The sequence below is a fragment of the Puma concolor genome, chromosome E1 (genome assembly GCF_028749965.1).
Source record: "Puma concolor isolate L17-30 chromosome E1, mPumCon1.1.hap2, whole genome shotgun sequence".
In the NCBI taxonomy this organism is placed as follows: domain Eukaryota; kingdom Metazoa; phylum Chordata; class Mammalia; order Carnivora; family Felidae; genus Puma; species Puma concolor.
Genome location: NC_141680.1, coordinates 970,606 through 986,586, shown reverse-complemented (window position 1 = coordinate 986,586; position 15,981 = coordinate 970,606). Strand labels below are relative to the sequence as shown.

Sequence of the window (15,981 nt, the reverse complement as noted above, 5' to 3'; positions counted from 1 at the left end):
GGCATCTGAAGTGGGGCAGATTCGTGGGACCGAGCCCTCAACCTGCGCGACCTGGCGCGATCTCTGGGCGGACAGGGTCAGAATTGGGTTAAATCGAAGGACGCCCGGCTGGTGTCGCGGAGTTGTTTGCCGTGGGAAAAACGCCACAGGCCCGGCATCAGCGGTGCTGCGAGCGTGACAGTCACGTGAGAGCAGTCACGTGAGAGGAAAGACGACTCTTTTCCTAAAGCAAAAACATACACATGTTTCCTTGTAAATGCATAAATATCCCGGGAAGGATACACCAGGAGCTGGTGACCCCGGCCGGCCCTAAGAGAAAGTAGGCAGCTGGGGGGGCCGCCGTGGTCGGGAGGCCTCCCACGAAATACCCTTCTGTGTCTTTCGGATTTTGAACCACAGACATGTACTACCTTCGCAAAAAATAATTAAATGTTTAAAGAAAGCTAAGCACAGAACAGTAGGAACAAGACAGATAGTCCTGTAACAGAGTCACTGCGTTCGGTCATTTCCAGAAAAGAGAGTGGAAATCCAATTTCTGCTTTGGTGAAGCCATTACATAACCGACATGTGCAGGATTCCCTTGAAATTCCGGTTCCTAATAATTATTTGTTGTCATTGGGTGCAGCCCCAGAAGCGTCCCCGCCATAATAATGATAGAAATTTTGTGGTTTTCCTGAACATGTAATTAGTAATTACATGCCTGCAGTTCAGAAAACTTTTTACCTTATTTACACACGTGTTTAACAAATCCCTTTTGCACTCCGCCTTTTTGCACTCCGCTAGCTGCATAGCACCGTTCTAGATGCTTCAGGATGGGCAGCATGCGGCCAGCCTCTGCCGTCAGACCTGAGTTCAAACCCAGTTCAAGCTCTAATCACCAGGGAAATGTAAATCAAAACCACCATGAGATGTCGCCTCATACCTGGCTGTGTGGCTAAATGAAAACGATGAGGTGGGGCGCCCGGGTGGCTCAGTCGGTTGAGCGTCCCACTCTTGATTTCGGCTCAGGTCACGATGTCACAGCCATGGGATCGAGCCTCAGGTTGGGCTCCGCACTGAGCACGCAGACTACTTTAATTCTGTCTCTCTCTCAAAGTAAATAAACATTTTTAAAAAGACGAGAAACAGGGGCACCTGGGTGGCTCAGTCACTTAAGTGTCTGACTTCAGCTCAGGTCATGATCTCACGGTTTGTGGGTTCAAGCCCCGCGTCGGGCTCTGTGCTGACAGTTCAGAGCCTGGAGCCTGCTTCAGATTCTGTCTCTCTCTGTCTCTCTCTCTCTCTCTCTCTGCCCCTCCTCCACTCACGCTCTGTCTCTCTCTCCTTCGGAAAAAAGTAAACATTAAAAAAAAAAAAAAAGATATGCGATGAGAGGCAAACTCCCCCACTGCCGTCCCCTTCCCTATCCCCGCCCGCAGAACGTTCATTTTTCCCAAAGACATGCGCCATTTTTTCCCAAACTTTTTTCTCTGTGTTCTTTTTTCCATTTCCATGCTGCTGTGAGCCCATCCCATGATTTTTACATTTCCAATATTTCATTTTTAGTACTAGGATTCCGCCACTTGGTGATTTTTTAAAGTTTCCATTTCTCTGATGGAATTTCCTATTTTTCATTCGTTAGGATTCGGTGCCCGCCCCTTGGAAAGATATCTTCCGCGTTTACTTAATTCTCAGATGGATCCCCTGTTTATCTAGAGAATGAAGATTTAGGCCCAGCGACCTTCACAGGAAGAAAGTCGTTCTAATCTCTTAAAATCCTTTCGTCCATCTTGCAAGGAATTTTGAATTTCAGTTTTTACTAAAAAGCAAGTATTTCACTGGGAAACTATAGCGTGCATCTAAGATAAGCGAAAACAGTGTATATTCTGCCAAGTTATTTGGTAAGAATACACCAAACACACTGACTGTTGCATATTATTTTGTTGGACGTTGTAAAGTTCTCTCCCGGCGCCTCATTAAGGAAGGTGTGGAGCTGGCCAGGCGGGCCTCGCAGGAGCCCCAGGGGCGGGCAGAGGCCTTGTGAGGACAGGAACACGACTCTGCCATTTGCCCTGGGGTTGCTGGACCAGGGCTGGCCCCCGAGTCCAGCAGCAAAGAGGACACAGGTCTCTCCTCCCGCTCCTTGCACGGGGGAGAAGGAGGCAGACTTCTGCAAATTAATTGCTTTTGAACTTATTCCATCTTACATTAGTCGTGGGAAACTATACGACACATAATCAGTGTGTACTCTATTCCCTGAAAATCGTTTTAAAGTTTGGGTAAGACTGAGAAGAGCCCCTGGAACAAAATATCCACTCAGCAACCTTCCTATTTAAAGACATGAGTTCTCGGGGCGCCTAGGGGGGCTCGGTCGGTTGAGCGTCCGACTTCGGCTCAGGTCATGATCTCGCGGTTCGTGGGTTCAAATCCCGCGTCGGGCTCTGTGCTGACAGCTCGGAGCCTGGAGCCTGCTTCGGATTCTGTGACTCTTTCTCTCTCTGCCTCTCCCCTGCTTGTGGTCTGTCTGTCTCTCAAAAATAAATAAACATTAAAGTTAAAAAAAATTATATATATGTGTATATATATATATATATTTAAAAGCACATGAGTTCCAAAAAATTAAAAAATATATGATTACACAGGATGGTATTTCCTAATGAAAATACCAGAATTCTCCAAGGAAAGTAAAGTGTGAGGGCTTGGATTCGCATGTATTTTGTATTTAGCAGATTTAATAAAGAACAGGTCCCTAAGCGGCAGAGTATATCCAGACACGGCGGTTGTCTCTGTTCTTTACGATGAGATTATCGATCGCATGGGGACCCGGGACCCAGGAGAGGAAAAGCATAGTGACGCAGGCACCAGCCAGGCCTCCCACAGAAGTCTGAGCAGCCTGGCCCCATCCCGTGAGCTGTAAGAGATCCTTTTAAATTAGCATTGCATAGTAAAAATTACGCTAATTATTCCTTGTTAATTGTGTTAAATGTCAACTGTGGAATTATTAATTGCATAAGTAATGACTATCTCTTCATGTTCTATTTCAAAGTACAGTTCAGGAAGCCACAGGCACGTTCGCTGTTGGGAAATACCCCTCTGCTTGCGTGGACGTGGGCCAGGCAAAGTCTGCGTGGGCCAAACCCTGGAAATTGTAAATATATTTACTCCTTGACGACCGTGTCTGGCCTCGGGCTCCTGGTAGTTCTAACGGGGGTGTTTCTGGAATGCGGGCGGCCCTCAGGCCTCGGCATCAGGACCACCCACCCCCTCACTGGGGAGGCCTGTGGGTTCCCAGCCCCACCACAGGACCTGCCGAATAAAAACTCAAGTTGCAGAAACCTGGACCTTGGGGGTCCCTGCTGTGTCCGACCGGTGGTCTTCCCCCGGGGAAGGAAACAGGACACAGGAAACAGAACATAAGCCTCAAATTGTCTTTGCACTTGGACCAGTTCCCTCTGTTGATCTGACTCAAGAATGGCTTTTTGTACGGCAACGGTGAGTGTGTTGAAAAGATCCCTTGTGTTTTAGGAGAAGAAGTTTCGTGCCTCGATGCTCACCATCACCACTGGCACTGGTAGCCCTGAGGATAAACCGGCTTGGATTTCACCCTCGAGTATTAACATTTCACAGAGCACATAAAGCCACTTGAAAGTCAAGATGAGGTGACGCCAAGCGTGCACTGCGCTCTTTGTGTGGTTGGTTTCTTGTCTTTGGCCATTTGTCGGGCACCGCGGCTGAGGCTGCTGAGTTGGATAAAGCAGTGACATTCAGGAGTTGAACCAACTGCAAGATATGCCCCTGGAGGGTGGAGCAAAGCCTGCTGACCCACCTCCCGCCCTTTGCACAATTAGGTCCACACCCGGGATCGTAGGAGAGGGAAAATTGATCTTCTATCCTCTTAATATCAGTCGCTGGGTCCTGCAAATTAAATAGGAAACGACAGGTTAGCAGGAGAAAAGGCATACCATTTTCATTGATGTTAATATTTCACACGATGGGGGCTTCACCAAAGAGAAGCAAAAACTCAAAGAAGTGGCTAGACTTGGGCACTTAATGCCATTTTTGGAAGGGGCAGTAAATTGTGGGAAAGTGAGCAAAAGATCTGGGGGAACTAACGGAAGATAAGGACTATTTTAGGAAGGTCTGTTCGTGCAGATTCACCTTGATGTGACCCTCAATCTCGTGATAACAATCTCCTTCTCCCGGTGGAGGGGACCTCTCTCAAAGGAAAATCAATGCGTTTAGGCAGATAAGAGGAGGGCAACACACTGTTCCTGACCTGCTGATTCTCAGTTACCTTCAGCTCAAAATAACCCTTGTGCCGCAGTGGCCTATGTCAGGGGGGCGTTTCCTGACCCCCTTCGACATGGCCAGCTCGCCCAGCCGGGGAGAAGGCGGTCAGGGCTGGCACAGGAAGTGACTGCAGGCAGCGTCTTTGTTTTTTTTTTTTTTTTTTTTTTCAACGTTTATTTATTTTTGGGACAGAGAGAGACAGAGCATGAACGGGGGAGGGGCAGAGAGAGAGGGAGACACAGAATCGGAAACATCAGCCCAGAGCCTGACGCGGGGCTCGAACTCACGGACCGCGAGATCGTGACCTGGCTGAAGTCGGACGCTCAACCGACTGCGCCACCCAGGCGCCCCTGCAGGCAGCGTCTTTGAGGTCTCACTGCAGCTCCCGCGCAGGACAATTGTCCCATGCTCTGGAGAGGCCTGTCTTCTGCACTGTGCCAGTGTGTAGGGCCACCAGGCAGAATCTTAGGTGGTGAAGGCAGACCCCACAGTTCCAAGGATTGAAAATGAAATAATGGGTGATTTTTAGAAGCGTTTTGCGAAACGTGTGGATACGCTGTATCTTGAGATAGGCCTTATGTTCTGAATAATAACTCAGCGAGTTATTATTATAATAACAATCCAGGCGAGGCCCTAAGCGCAAGGACACCGTTGTTCCACGAGAGGGCGCCGTGGGCGGCCTGTCACCTGCCTCCGAGCTCACAGGCTGGCGGGAAGGAGGCGGGGAGCTGGCAGCTCCTGGAAGGATTGGGGGGGGGGGGGGGGAGACAGCCCTCCGTGACACAGACAAGATCGACAAGATCAAAGCCCACGGTTGCCACAGGGGCGTGCGCACGGCAGAGGACCAGTCAAGTGGTTTCAAGGCGGAACGACACTTTTTTCAATGCAGTCCGCCGTCTTGAACAAAAGGGCTGTCCCCCGGTTGCTATGTTGCCGTTGCTAGGAGGTCCCGGGAGACCAAACACTCAGCGAGATCGCATTTCCTCTGCCTCAGCCCTTTGCGAAGCCTCACCCGCCAGGCGTCCTGGGCGCCGGAGAAACCAGCGTGCAGGGTTTCCAGCGGGGAGGATGATCCAGGGGGCGGCTGGCGCCCTGTGAACCGGGTGAACCGCCAGCCTGCCTGGGCGCGGCCCCCTCCCCAGCCCCGGAGGCCGGAGCTCAGCATGGGACAGACGGGAGGCCCGCGGAGCTGCCCCTGGGGACTGCGTGCTTGCCCCGGAGGACGCGGGCCTCACGCAGGGCCGGGGTTCCAGCCTGGGCCGCTAGGGTCTAGGTCCTGAATTGAGGCTATTTCCAGGCAATCAGTGACAGAGACAGAACTGGAACCCAGGTGTCTCTGTGGCAAACGTAACAGGGACTTCGGTGTTGAAAAAGAACCATCCGGGCAGGAGTGGGTGGAACACTTTAGAAGGGGGGCGAGGGGGCGCAGAACGGCCGTTTGCAGAGAGACGGGTTCGTGCGGGGAGAGGGAAAACTCCAGGCTGAGCTGGGCGCCCCACGTGTCATTGCTGTGCGCCTGACCAGGGGGTCCGAGACCAGAGGGAATGCCCTTCTCCCCTCCGGGTGGGCGCACTTCCCAGAAGGCCCCGGAAGCCTGCCTCTTGCTTCAGGGCAGTTAGACTGCACCCCCAGCGCCTCTAGTCAAGGACACCCCAAAATTATACTAGTGTGTGTGAGCCCCGCCCTCCAGCATTCTCATGACACACGTGGCTCCAAGAAGCACCACCTGTCCTCACCCTCCCAACTTCCTAGATCCTGCAGGGGGGGCATCACCTTGTCCTCACCCCCCCCCCCGACTTCCCAGACCCTCAGCGGGGGCACCACCTGTTCCCATCCCCTACTTCCTAGACCCCACAGGGTGGGTGCCAGGCGCGTGTAGGGGTGGGAGGTGCGGGCCCCCCCGGGGAAGGACGCGCCCTGAGTGAGGGTCCACGTCCTGCACGCGGACTGTGTGTCCCAGTTCCCTCCCTTCTCATTGAGCAACACAAATTCTGGAAATTAAAGGCAACCCAGGTGTGAGCAAACGTGGCCGGCTGCCCACTCCGCCTGCAAAGCGTCACCAGGACGCGGTGAAGAAGTGAACACGCGTGTGCACACCTGGAGGGAACGACGGCTGAAGGCACGGTGTGGACGAGTGAGTCCCGCGGGTGCCTGGAGGACGCAGAGGCCTGAGGACCAGCCTGTGGAGCCCGAGGTCCGGAGAAGGGAGGCCAGGATCCGCAGGAGGCGGGAACGTTCGAGGAGGCCTGGCCCTAAAATCGGGATAAAGGCTGTGTCTACCTCCTCCTGCCTCCAGCAGCCTTGCCGGCCCCCCATGGCCCCGGGGCAGAGGGTCCCAGCTCTGAGGTCACCTGTGCAGGCCCTCCCCCCACAGACAAGCCCCCGGCCTCCCTCACCTGCCCAGGAGGTCGGGCTCAGACAAGAGTGCACGGCCGAGAGCACCAGGGGTCAGCTTGAAGATAGAGACCCCCCCACCCACGGCCAGCAGAGAGGACCCGGAGGAGAGACACGTGCAGGGACAGGAAAAGAACATGGACGCCAAGATCGCTTGAAGAATTCGGTCAGAGAAGTACCGATGTTAGGCCCTCTCAAGAAGAAATAAATGTTTAAAAAAAAATTGTAGGATCTGCAGGGAGAAACCCGCTCTGAAGACCAGAGTGGCAGCCGGTGTCTCAATAGTCACCGCACAGCGAGGGGAGCGGTCCCCACTGCGAGTGAGAGAGCCCCCGCCGCCATCGTGTGTGAGAGCGAGCTACGGACCGAGCGCTCCGACTTGCTCGGACCAGGTGACCAGGGAGGCAGGGGAGCGGAATGCACGTCTCACACGCGCTCTGGCTGTGTGCCCGCCGGGTGAGCAAGTGCACGGAGCACAGGGCTGTGGGAGGGGACTCACGGGCTCCACACAGCCGGGCACCGACAGGAAATGCCGGGGTGACCGCTGTTGGAGACAGACCACCCAAAGGATGGGAGAAAACGACATGCCTGTGGCATGGAAACCAGCACCAGAAACACTGAAGCACTTGGGAAATTAGCGAATGGTGCGTGGAGCACTGGGCAAGTAGAACGTCAGCCGTAATTATTGGTTCCAGGAAATAGATGACGAGCATGTCTTGTGCAAAGGGCCTGAGGTACATTGTGTTCTAGAAGGAGGGGGCGGGACAGAAGGGGGGGCAGGGGATGATGTCACAGGGTAGGAGGGGCCAGGACAGGCTTCCACTCCGAGGGACAGGGACTCAGCTGCTGCAGGGAGAGGGGGGGTTGCCCTGACTTACCTGTCGGCAGGAAATTTCACGTGCTGTGTTGAGAATAAGCCAGGGAAGGAGGGAGCAAGACACTGGTACAGGTAGGAGGCCACTGCCGTGCTCCGGGGCAGGACACGATGGGGCTCGGACCAGCTGTCGGCCCTGCAGGCCCTGCGAGGTGGCTGGGTTTGGGGTGGACTTGAAGGACGAGCCCAAGTATTCCATGACATACTAGTGGTGACGTGTGCAGAAAGATGGGGTCAAAAATGTTTCCCAGGCTTCGGTCTGGAAGGATAAAGTTGCCCTCAGTGAGGCGACCAGATCAACGTTCCCATTACCGACTGCGGAACCAGCCCAGACGTAGAGCACAAAACAACAACAATCACATTATTATTATTAACGCGCGTGGTTCCAGCAGTTGACTGGGCTCGGCCACGTGTGTCTCACTTGGTGGTTGGGGCCGGGGCCCCTCGAAGATCCCAGGAGCTGGGGCTGGACAGCAGGGGTCTGGACATCCCTCCCTCCCTGCCCCAGTATCTGCCCACGATCTCCTGAGTGTGGTGCCTTCAAGAGTGGCCAGACTCCTTACGTGGTGGCCCCGGGCTGCACAGACGCGCTGAGAAGCCACGTGGCCTTTATGCCCCAGCGCCAGCAGCAACACAGCACGGCCTCCGAGTCTGTTCCCTGGAATCCAGTCACCGTATTCAGTAGGGCAGGGATCAGTTTCCCTTCTTGATGGACGTGGACTCACAGAACTTGTGAATGCTTCCGAAGTCACCATGGCAGGTCTGGGGAAGAAGAGAAGAATTCAGCCGGGGAATGTTTTGAGTCGGACTCGCAGAGACTCTCACGGTGACTTAAACCCACGCTCGAGAGGTGACCACACGGGGGGGACGTGTGGGGGCCACAGAGTGGGACAGCCCGGCCCCCACCCCCACCGTGGGAAATCCGTGGATGCATCCAAAGGGAAAATCGAGAAAGAAAGGTAAAACAAAGCCAACTAGAGATATGGGCAAATGCAAAGGGAATCCACGGAAAAGGGACCGTGAGGAGGCCTCCTGGCAGGGGTCGGGGTTGGGGGTGGGGGGGGTTGGTGAAGGCATCTTTCCCACCATTTACTCTCTGCACAAGTATTACTTTGCTAACAGAATTAGCACCCTCTTAAGAGGGTGTTGATTTTGTCTCAATAAAACTGATTAAAATTTTTTTTTAATGTTTTTATTTATTTTTGAGACAGAGAGAGACAGAGCATGAGCAGGGGAGGGGCAGGGAGAGAGGGAGACACAGAATCCAAAGCAGCTCCAGGCTCCGAGCTGTCGGCACAGAGCCCGACGCGGGGCTCGAACCCACAGACTGTGTGATCATGACCTGAGCTGAAGTCGGGACTGAGCCACCCAGGCGCCCCTCGGTAAAACTGATTTTAAAAGGGTTTAGGATAGAACACCCATATGGCACGGGCCCCCTCGTCTGTGTGCCTCCTCATGCCTGGGCCCGCAAGGACCCCAGCGTCCGGCCTCCCCCAGCCCCCCGCCCCCAGGCTCGCAGGGCGGGCCCCACCCACTCGGGAGAGGGGACGGTGCAGACTGGAAGCCCCGTCTGCCGGCTGGGGGCTTGGCGGCCTCTGCACTGGGAACACGAGGTCACCCTCCCGCGGGTTACGGGCGGGAGGGGTGGGTGGGGAGAGAGGAAGGGCCATGTTCTTGGAAGGGAAGTGCATCCTCTAAATTAAGTGCATTATTTTTCCTGAATAAAAACACACCTGTCGTGAAACCGGCCGGTCCAAAGACACTTGATGCAGCAGCTGTGGTGGCCCCTGGCTGAAAATACCCATTTCCCCTGAGTCACCCTGCTCCGGGAGGGTGAGCCGTGGATAAAGTAACAAAGAAACACACAGATCTCCTCTGAAATAGAACTCCTCGGCCCAGAGGGAAACCGCCTGGAGCCCACCCCTCCCGGGGGCAGAGGAAACACCAGCGTGAGGCCGCTGCGAACCGTTTAACCCTCCACACACCATGAGCCCACGAACCCCCCGGAACCAGCTCCGTTATTACAGCTACCGGGTGGCCTGGCGAGCGGTGTCCCCGCAGTTCCCCAACGTGCGAGCGTGGCCGTGACGGTAGCACAAGGTCAACAGGTGGGCAGACCAGGTCAAAGGGCCACTGAGCGCCTGCTGCGGCCAGCTGGGCCCGACACAGCGCCCTCGGCCCCTGGGGAGCCCACGTGGACGCACCAAGTGGCTCCAGAGCCTTCGCCGTGACTCCGCACGTGCAGGGTGGTTGATCCACGTGGCCCCGCCACGCCGGCACAGGCCCGACTGTTCACTCTGCTGGGCTCTTTGGCCTCGGGGAGCACGGCCCCCAGACCGTCGTGCGGGTGCAGGGGCGGCGGGGGTCCCGTGTTCTGAGTGCAGCAGCCCCAGAGGGCGGGGTCCCCCGGGCTCTCACCAAAGGTGATTTTTTTTTTTTTTCCAGTCTGGGGATAATGGCCAGGAGATGGTGGTCGCCCCGTGACGCTAGTAACTGTCCCTCTTCCGAGGCCGTGACGCTGCACCCTGGGCACAGAAACGTGAACCAGCGGGGCCCCAGTCAAGTTACCTTCGGCCTCACGTATGAACATCTGCTGAGTAAAGCAGATACCCACAGGAGCACAGCTGTGACCCCGGGGCCGCCTTTCCCGGCGTCCAGGAGCCCCCCAGAGCGGAGCTGAAGCCCTCCCGAACAAGAACGTCCCACTGGAGAGAAAGGCAATGGCACCCGATTAATTCTGAAAGGAAGCACTCAGCCTTCAGAAACTTGGGCCGGGTCCACGGGCCTGAACAAGGGCTCCATTCAGCCAGCTCCTCCCGTGTTCACCCGGCACTGAGTTCACAGCCTGGCCACCCCTCCGAGACACTCCTGGAGCCCCCACTATGTGTCAAGCACGTGTCAGGCCACAGGGACCCCCGAGGAAACCAGGCACCTCTGTCCTCCCGAGCTCACGGCCTAGTGATCGAATGAGGTGGTCGGTGACGGGCAGACCCAGCTCGTGACGTTCTGGGAGCCGAGGAGCAGAGGGCGTCGGTGAGGTTCTCCCCGGGTGTAGACTGAGCTCTGGGCACCAGGTAAGAGGAGTCGGGTGAACGGGGACAGCAGGGCAAAGGGAGAACTGTGGCTGGACTCGAGGCGGGTGAGATGGCCTTCGATGCCCCGTGAAGGAATTGCTTGTCCCAAGGACGTGAGAATGCACTCAGTGGAGGTGACATGATGACACATATTGGAGAGGCTCTTCCTGGGGGCGGTGCAGACAACGGGGGCCGAGGGGGGGAGGTCTGGAAGCCAGTTAGGAGGTCATTACAATCCGAGTGAGAAGTGATACAAACCAGACACGGTTCCGGGGCCGAGGGGACGGAGAAACCAGCACAAAGAGATACAGAAGTCCTCCTCGTATATAAAGAGCTCTTAAAAATCAAGAGGAATAAAAGAAAGATGGACAAGAGAGGTGAACAGAGGGAGGTCACAGGAGAAGACACAGGAGTGGTTCACATGTATATAAAAACGCTCACACGACAAGTAAAAACAGACACAACGCTGACAGCCCCTGTCGCCCGGGGAATGGCGGAAGTCCACGAGGCTGAGCACGCTCCCTTGCGGGGAGACAGGTGTCCTCACACCTTGGCGGTGGGAGTGCAGGTGGCACCACCGGGTGCAGCGAGATTTGACCGTTTCCGCAGAGACCCGCGCGGCGTTTCCAGCCAGCAATCTCGTGCCTGGGCTTTCACCCCGAGGACTCGTCCCCACGAGTGTGAACAGCACACGCACCGAGCCGAGAGCTCCCCAGCAGAGTCCCTGGTGCCGGCGGCCGGGCGCCCCCGAGTAAAGCTCAGCGCGCACAGGCTGGAGGGCCCCGCGGCTGTGCTGTCCGGGGGCGGGGGACATCTGCCCTTGTTTCTTTTTTTAAAGATTTTTTATTTTGAGAGAGGAGAGAGAGAGAGAGAGAGAGAGAGAGAGAGAGAGACCCAAGCAGGTTCCACGCCGCCAACATCAGAGCCCGACGCGGGGCTCGATTTCCTGAGCTGAAATCAAGAGTCGGAGCCCCAAACTTCACTTGTGAACCAAAATGAAAAGCAAAGTCCACAGAGAGTATGTGCCACGCTTTCTGCTGTGTAAGACAGGACGGGAAATAGAGGCACGGTTTGCATTTGCTTCCTGCCGCGGGAGGGGAAGGAAGGACGGACGGACGGACCGGCGACAAGCACAGCAGGGCTGGGTGGAGGACGAGGAAATAAACCTCGTTTGGTCGTGATTCTGAATTAGCCGAAGAACTTCAGATCCACGGAAATGAAATAAAATGACGGAGACAAACCCTCGACTGAACACAGGCGGAAACAAGTGAAGGCAACGTGCGTCCAATCCGTAACTTTGAACCTGTTCTCTGTGCTGCCCAGAGGCCTCCGGGGACCTCACTTAGTGGCCTGTTACTGGCAGTGGCATCGGCGTAAAACCACGGCAGTGTTGTCTGTGTCTTGAGGAAGAAATGTGCGGACATATGGACATCGTGGGGAATCAGAAGGGTCAGAGAAAAGGAAATGGAAGAAAAGAGGCCAGTCGGCTGAGTCGTGCGGTGCGGGATTTAAACGGGAGGCACTGTGGCCTCTGCGGGCATCTCTGCACAAAACGTCCTTCCCGTGACCACCGCGGGACGCCCACATCCTGCGTTGAACACAGCCAGCTTCCGAATCTTGATAAATAAATCTGAGTCCCCTCTAAAAGAGGCCGGATTTCTCAAGGAAACGACTGATTCCAAGTTTAAGTCAAAAGTCAGCTGGGAGCACCTTGTGCCCAAAGCAGGAGGTGCCCGGAGATGCCTGGGGACGCGTCAAAGGGACCCCAGAGCTGACTCCTTCCAGCGGGCAGGCCGGCCTTGGACCATTGTGGTTACAACCCACCAAACGAAACAAAAACAAACAATAAAAGAACTCGTGAGTTTGAGTGGAGTTTAAAAATCACCAGTCTGAGGCGCCTGGGCGGCTCAGTCGGTTGGGCGGCCGACTTCGGCTCAGGTCGTGATCTCGCAGTCCGTGAGTTCGAGCCCCGCGTCGGGCTCTGTGCTGACAGCTCAGAGCCTGGAGCCTGTTTCCGATTCTGTGTCTCCCTCTCTCTGACCCTCCCCCGTTCATGCTCTGTCTCTCTCTGTCTCAAAAATGAATAAACGTTAAAAAATAAAATAAAAAAATAAATCACCAGTCAACGCCCGGCATCATTACAGATTCAGGTAAAAATCATCATTCGATGACCCTAAAGGCGCGTGTGCAGTCGAACCCCCCCACGGCAGAGGGCGGGCCAGCCCACAGCGCGAGCCCCTCACCTGCCACCACGCTGGGTGTATTTGTGCCGAACACGTCTTGTCCACGTCTGGTCGGGAGGAAACAGAAACGTGCAGACTGGGGCTCGGCCGGGGAGGCACCCTGCCCGGGCTCTTGAAAAGGATCGAATGGAAAATAGACCGCAGAGAGTGGGAAGACTGTTCTAGATTAAGACGTTAAAAAGACGTAACAACGGAACGTGGCGCGTGAACTTCTACGGGACCCTGGGGTTTTTCAGTTAACAGCCATGAAAGGCATGTGGGGACAATTAGAGAAATTTGAAAACAGGCTGTACATCAGGTGAATCAATGTCTGATTTCTGGAGTGTGCTAACAGACACGCGTGCGGGAGGACGTGGGTGTCTCCGTGGATGTCCAAGTGCTCGGCCCGAGCGTCGCGGTCTCTGTGCCGTCCTACCCACGGCTCGGCAAGCAGGAACGTGGCACAGTGCTCGCAATCCACGAAAGGAGTACACCTGTCCGCCGACCTCGTCTTCCCGCTTTTCCGTGAATTTCTGAACCAGAACCTTGGGAACTTAATGGCTCTCTGCCTCAGGACACTGATGAGAGCAGGGGGGCCACGACAGAGGCCGGGAAGACGGGGGAACTGGAGGTGCGGGTGAGGCCTCGGGCGGCAGGAAGAGGGTCCAACATTGCCCCCGCGTCCCGTGCCAGCACTGGACCCAGTGGAGGGATGGCCGTGGCCGGTCTGGACGCATCTCTCTGCTGCCACCAGCCCTGTCACCTGCCCTACTGTTCGGGGCCCCCTCGCGGCCCTTTATCACACCTGGTCGGACGGCCCAATCCCACGGAGGCTGCCTGGATGCCCCGGAGAGCCCAGAATTCTCGGCTCCCTCCTTCCTCGGTGTTCTGCCTTGCTTGATGCTTCCTAGGGATGAGGCATGCCCAGGCATTTTTTTAAAAAGTTTCTTTATGTAGTGAGAGAGACACAGAGGAAGTGAGCAGGGGAGGGGCAGAGAGAGACTGCCCAGGCATCTTTAATGTGCTCTTCAAAGGACAACAGAGGCTGTTGGATGTCAAAGCAGGACGAAGAACCAAGAGATAAGACATCAAAGGCGCTAGAAGCAAGGGAAATGGGATGGACAGTCACACCGGAACATTTGCCATCAGCAGCAGCCTGAGAGCAGGCTAAGAGAAGGGAGACAGAAGCGTCAGCCGTCACCAGTTCAAGAATCCCAGTCTGGAGCTGCGTCGGCTGGGTGGGGAGATGTCCCACCCACAACCGACCGACTTAACCAGCATTTTCAGCTGGCCACCCAATCGCCTGGAGTCCGACAGACCCGGCGTTGCAGCAAATAGTGCCCCCCACTCGCCTCCTCTGGTTACAGAGTCCTGAGCACCGTGGCCTGGGACGCGGAGAACTTCTCATCCTCTCCACCATTTGCGAAATTCATTGGCTTTAACAAACTGTTCCCCAAACACCTGGCCTGTACGTGCTCTGCTAACCAGCATGTGCTGTATCATATTCAGAAAGTGCTTATAAGCTCTCACTTGCCTTGAGAAACAACCCATCAGCTGTCAGAAAGGCTAGAGCCCATGCTGGCTCTGGCGAAACGTTCACGTCAGGGAGACACAAGCCAGTTTGGTCCGACTTAATAAGTTTTAACAAAAGCCAGGTGAAGGAATCTAGCTGGAAAAGCGAGAGGATCTTAGAGGCACGCTGAGAAGTAATTCTCTCCGGGGAGGGAAACGAAAAAAGACGTGAAGCCATTTTTGTACCTGAAATTGGATTTCGCAGACGGAACTTCTAAGTAACCCTGACCTAAAACGATGGTTTCCTAATGTCTTGACGTGGTGCAGCCTTCCTGCACTTTCTGCCCAAGCCCGGGAACCGTCAGGCTCTGTCCTAGAGGTAATGAGGTTTGAAACCCCTTGAGGTATCCGAGATCTCCCTGAAGACCACAGACGAGATCATCACAGACAGACCCTGCTTTAAACGGTACCCGCTCTGTATCGTTCTGAACGTTGAAGAGAAATCGTTCCTTGTCCCGGCAGGATCTGCTCTGTTTTATGAGCGAAGGTGTGCGGCCACATCTGCAATTCCGGAGAGTTCCGTTTAACATGCGCGAATACTCAGTCACATATAGAAATGATTTTTATAGGGCTCTTGTGTTCCCACATCGGCTTTAGGTTTGAAACCCTAAGCTGCAGTATGAAGAAAGAAAATACGATAAAAAACGGGCCCTGCGTCTTTGCTAACAAGAGGGCTCCCCGCCCCTCTCCTGGTTCCCTCTGTGGGGAAATCCAAAACGTGGAACAAGAATTTGTCCCGAAGAAGCGAATCTGCTGAACCTACTGCTCAGCCCCCCCCCCAAAAAACCCCACCACGTTCCCCCTCACGCCCCAAAGAGCTGTTCCCCTGCCCTCCCGACACACGGGGGACACGCATGTGCGTCTAGGCGGTCACAGAAGCCCATACTGCACCAGCTGAAGAACATACTAGCTGCTTGAAGGGAAATTCTGCAAGCACGTGACTGAAGTCCAACCGAATTAGAAAATGGTTCTTGGGGTGCCTGGGAGGCTCAGTCAGTTGGGCGTCCGACTTGAGCTCAGGTCATGATCTCGCAGTTCCTGAGTTTGAGCCCCGCGTCGGGCTCTGTGCTGACAGCTCAGGGTCTGGAACCTGCTTTGGATTCTGTGTCCCCCTCTCTCTCTGCCCCTCCCCCCCCAAAAATAAATAAACATTAAAAAAAATTTTTAGGGGCGCCTGGGTGGCTCATTCAGTTGAGCCTCCGACTTCGGCTCGGGTCATGATCTCACGGTTCATGAGTTCGAGCCCTGTGTTGGGCTCTGTGCTGACAGCTCGGAGCCTGGAGCTGCTTCGGATTCTGTGTCTCCCTCTCTCTCTGACCCTCCCCTGTTCATGTTCTGTCTCTCTCTGTCTCAAAAATAAATAAACATTAAAAAAAAGAAAGAAAATGGTTCTTGAAGGAGCTAAAGACTGCACCTGGCAGGACCTAAAGATGTTGTTAGAACCCTAGCACAAATCGCCGTGACTATAGAGCAGCGGCCGAGGTGGGCTTCCTCCACACGTGGGCCACCGTTATCACAGACCCACCAGCCAAGGCCCAGAGTCCCCTGGAAACCCGAGGGGAGTTCCAGACCACGT

General features: G+C 55.1%; 1 long non-coding RNA gene across 1 annotated transcript; it reads right to left on the bottom strand.

Moving 5' to 3' along the window:
- Window positions 1-1,416: 1,416 nt before the first annotated feature.
- Window positions 1,417-8,502, bottom strand: LOC147573949 (uncharacterized). Its single transcript, XR_015243780.1, has 4 exons — window positions 8,101-8,502; window positions 7,542-7,796; window positions 6,367-6,521; window positions 1,417-3,894 (listed from the first exon to the last, which is right to left on the bottom strand). It is a non-coding gene; the product is annotated as an uncharacterized LOC147573949 (long non-coding RNA).
- Window positions 8,503-15,981: the final 7,479 nt, after the last annotated feature.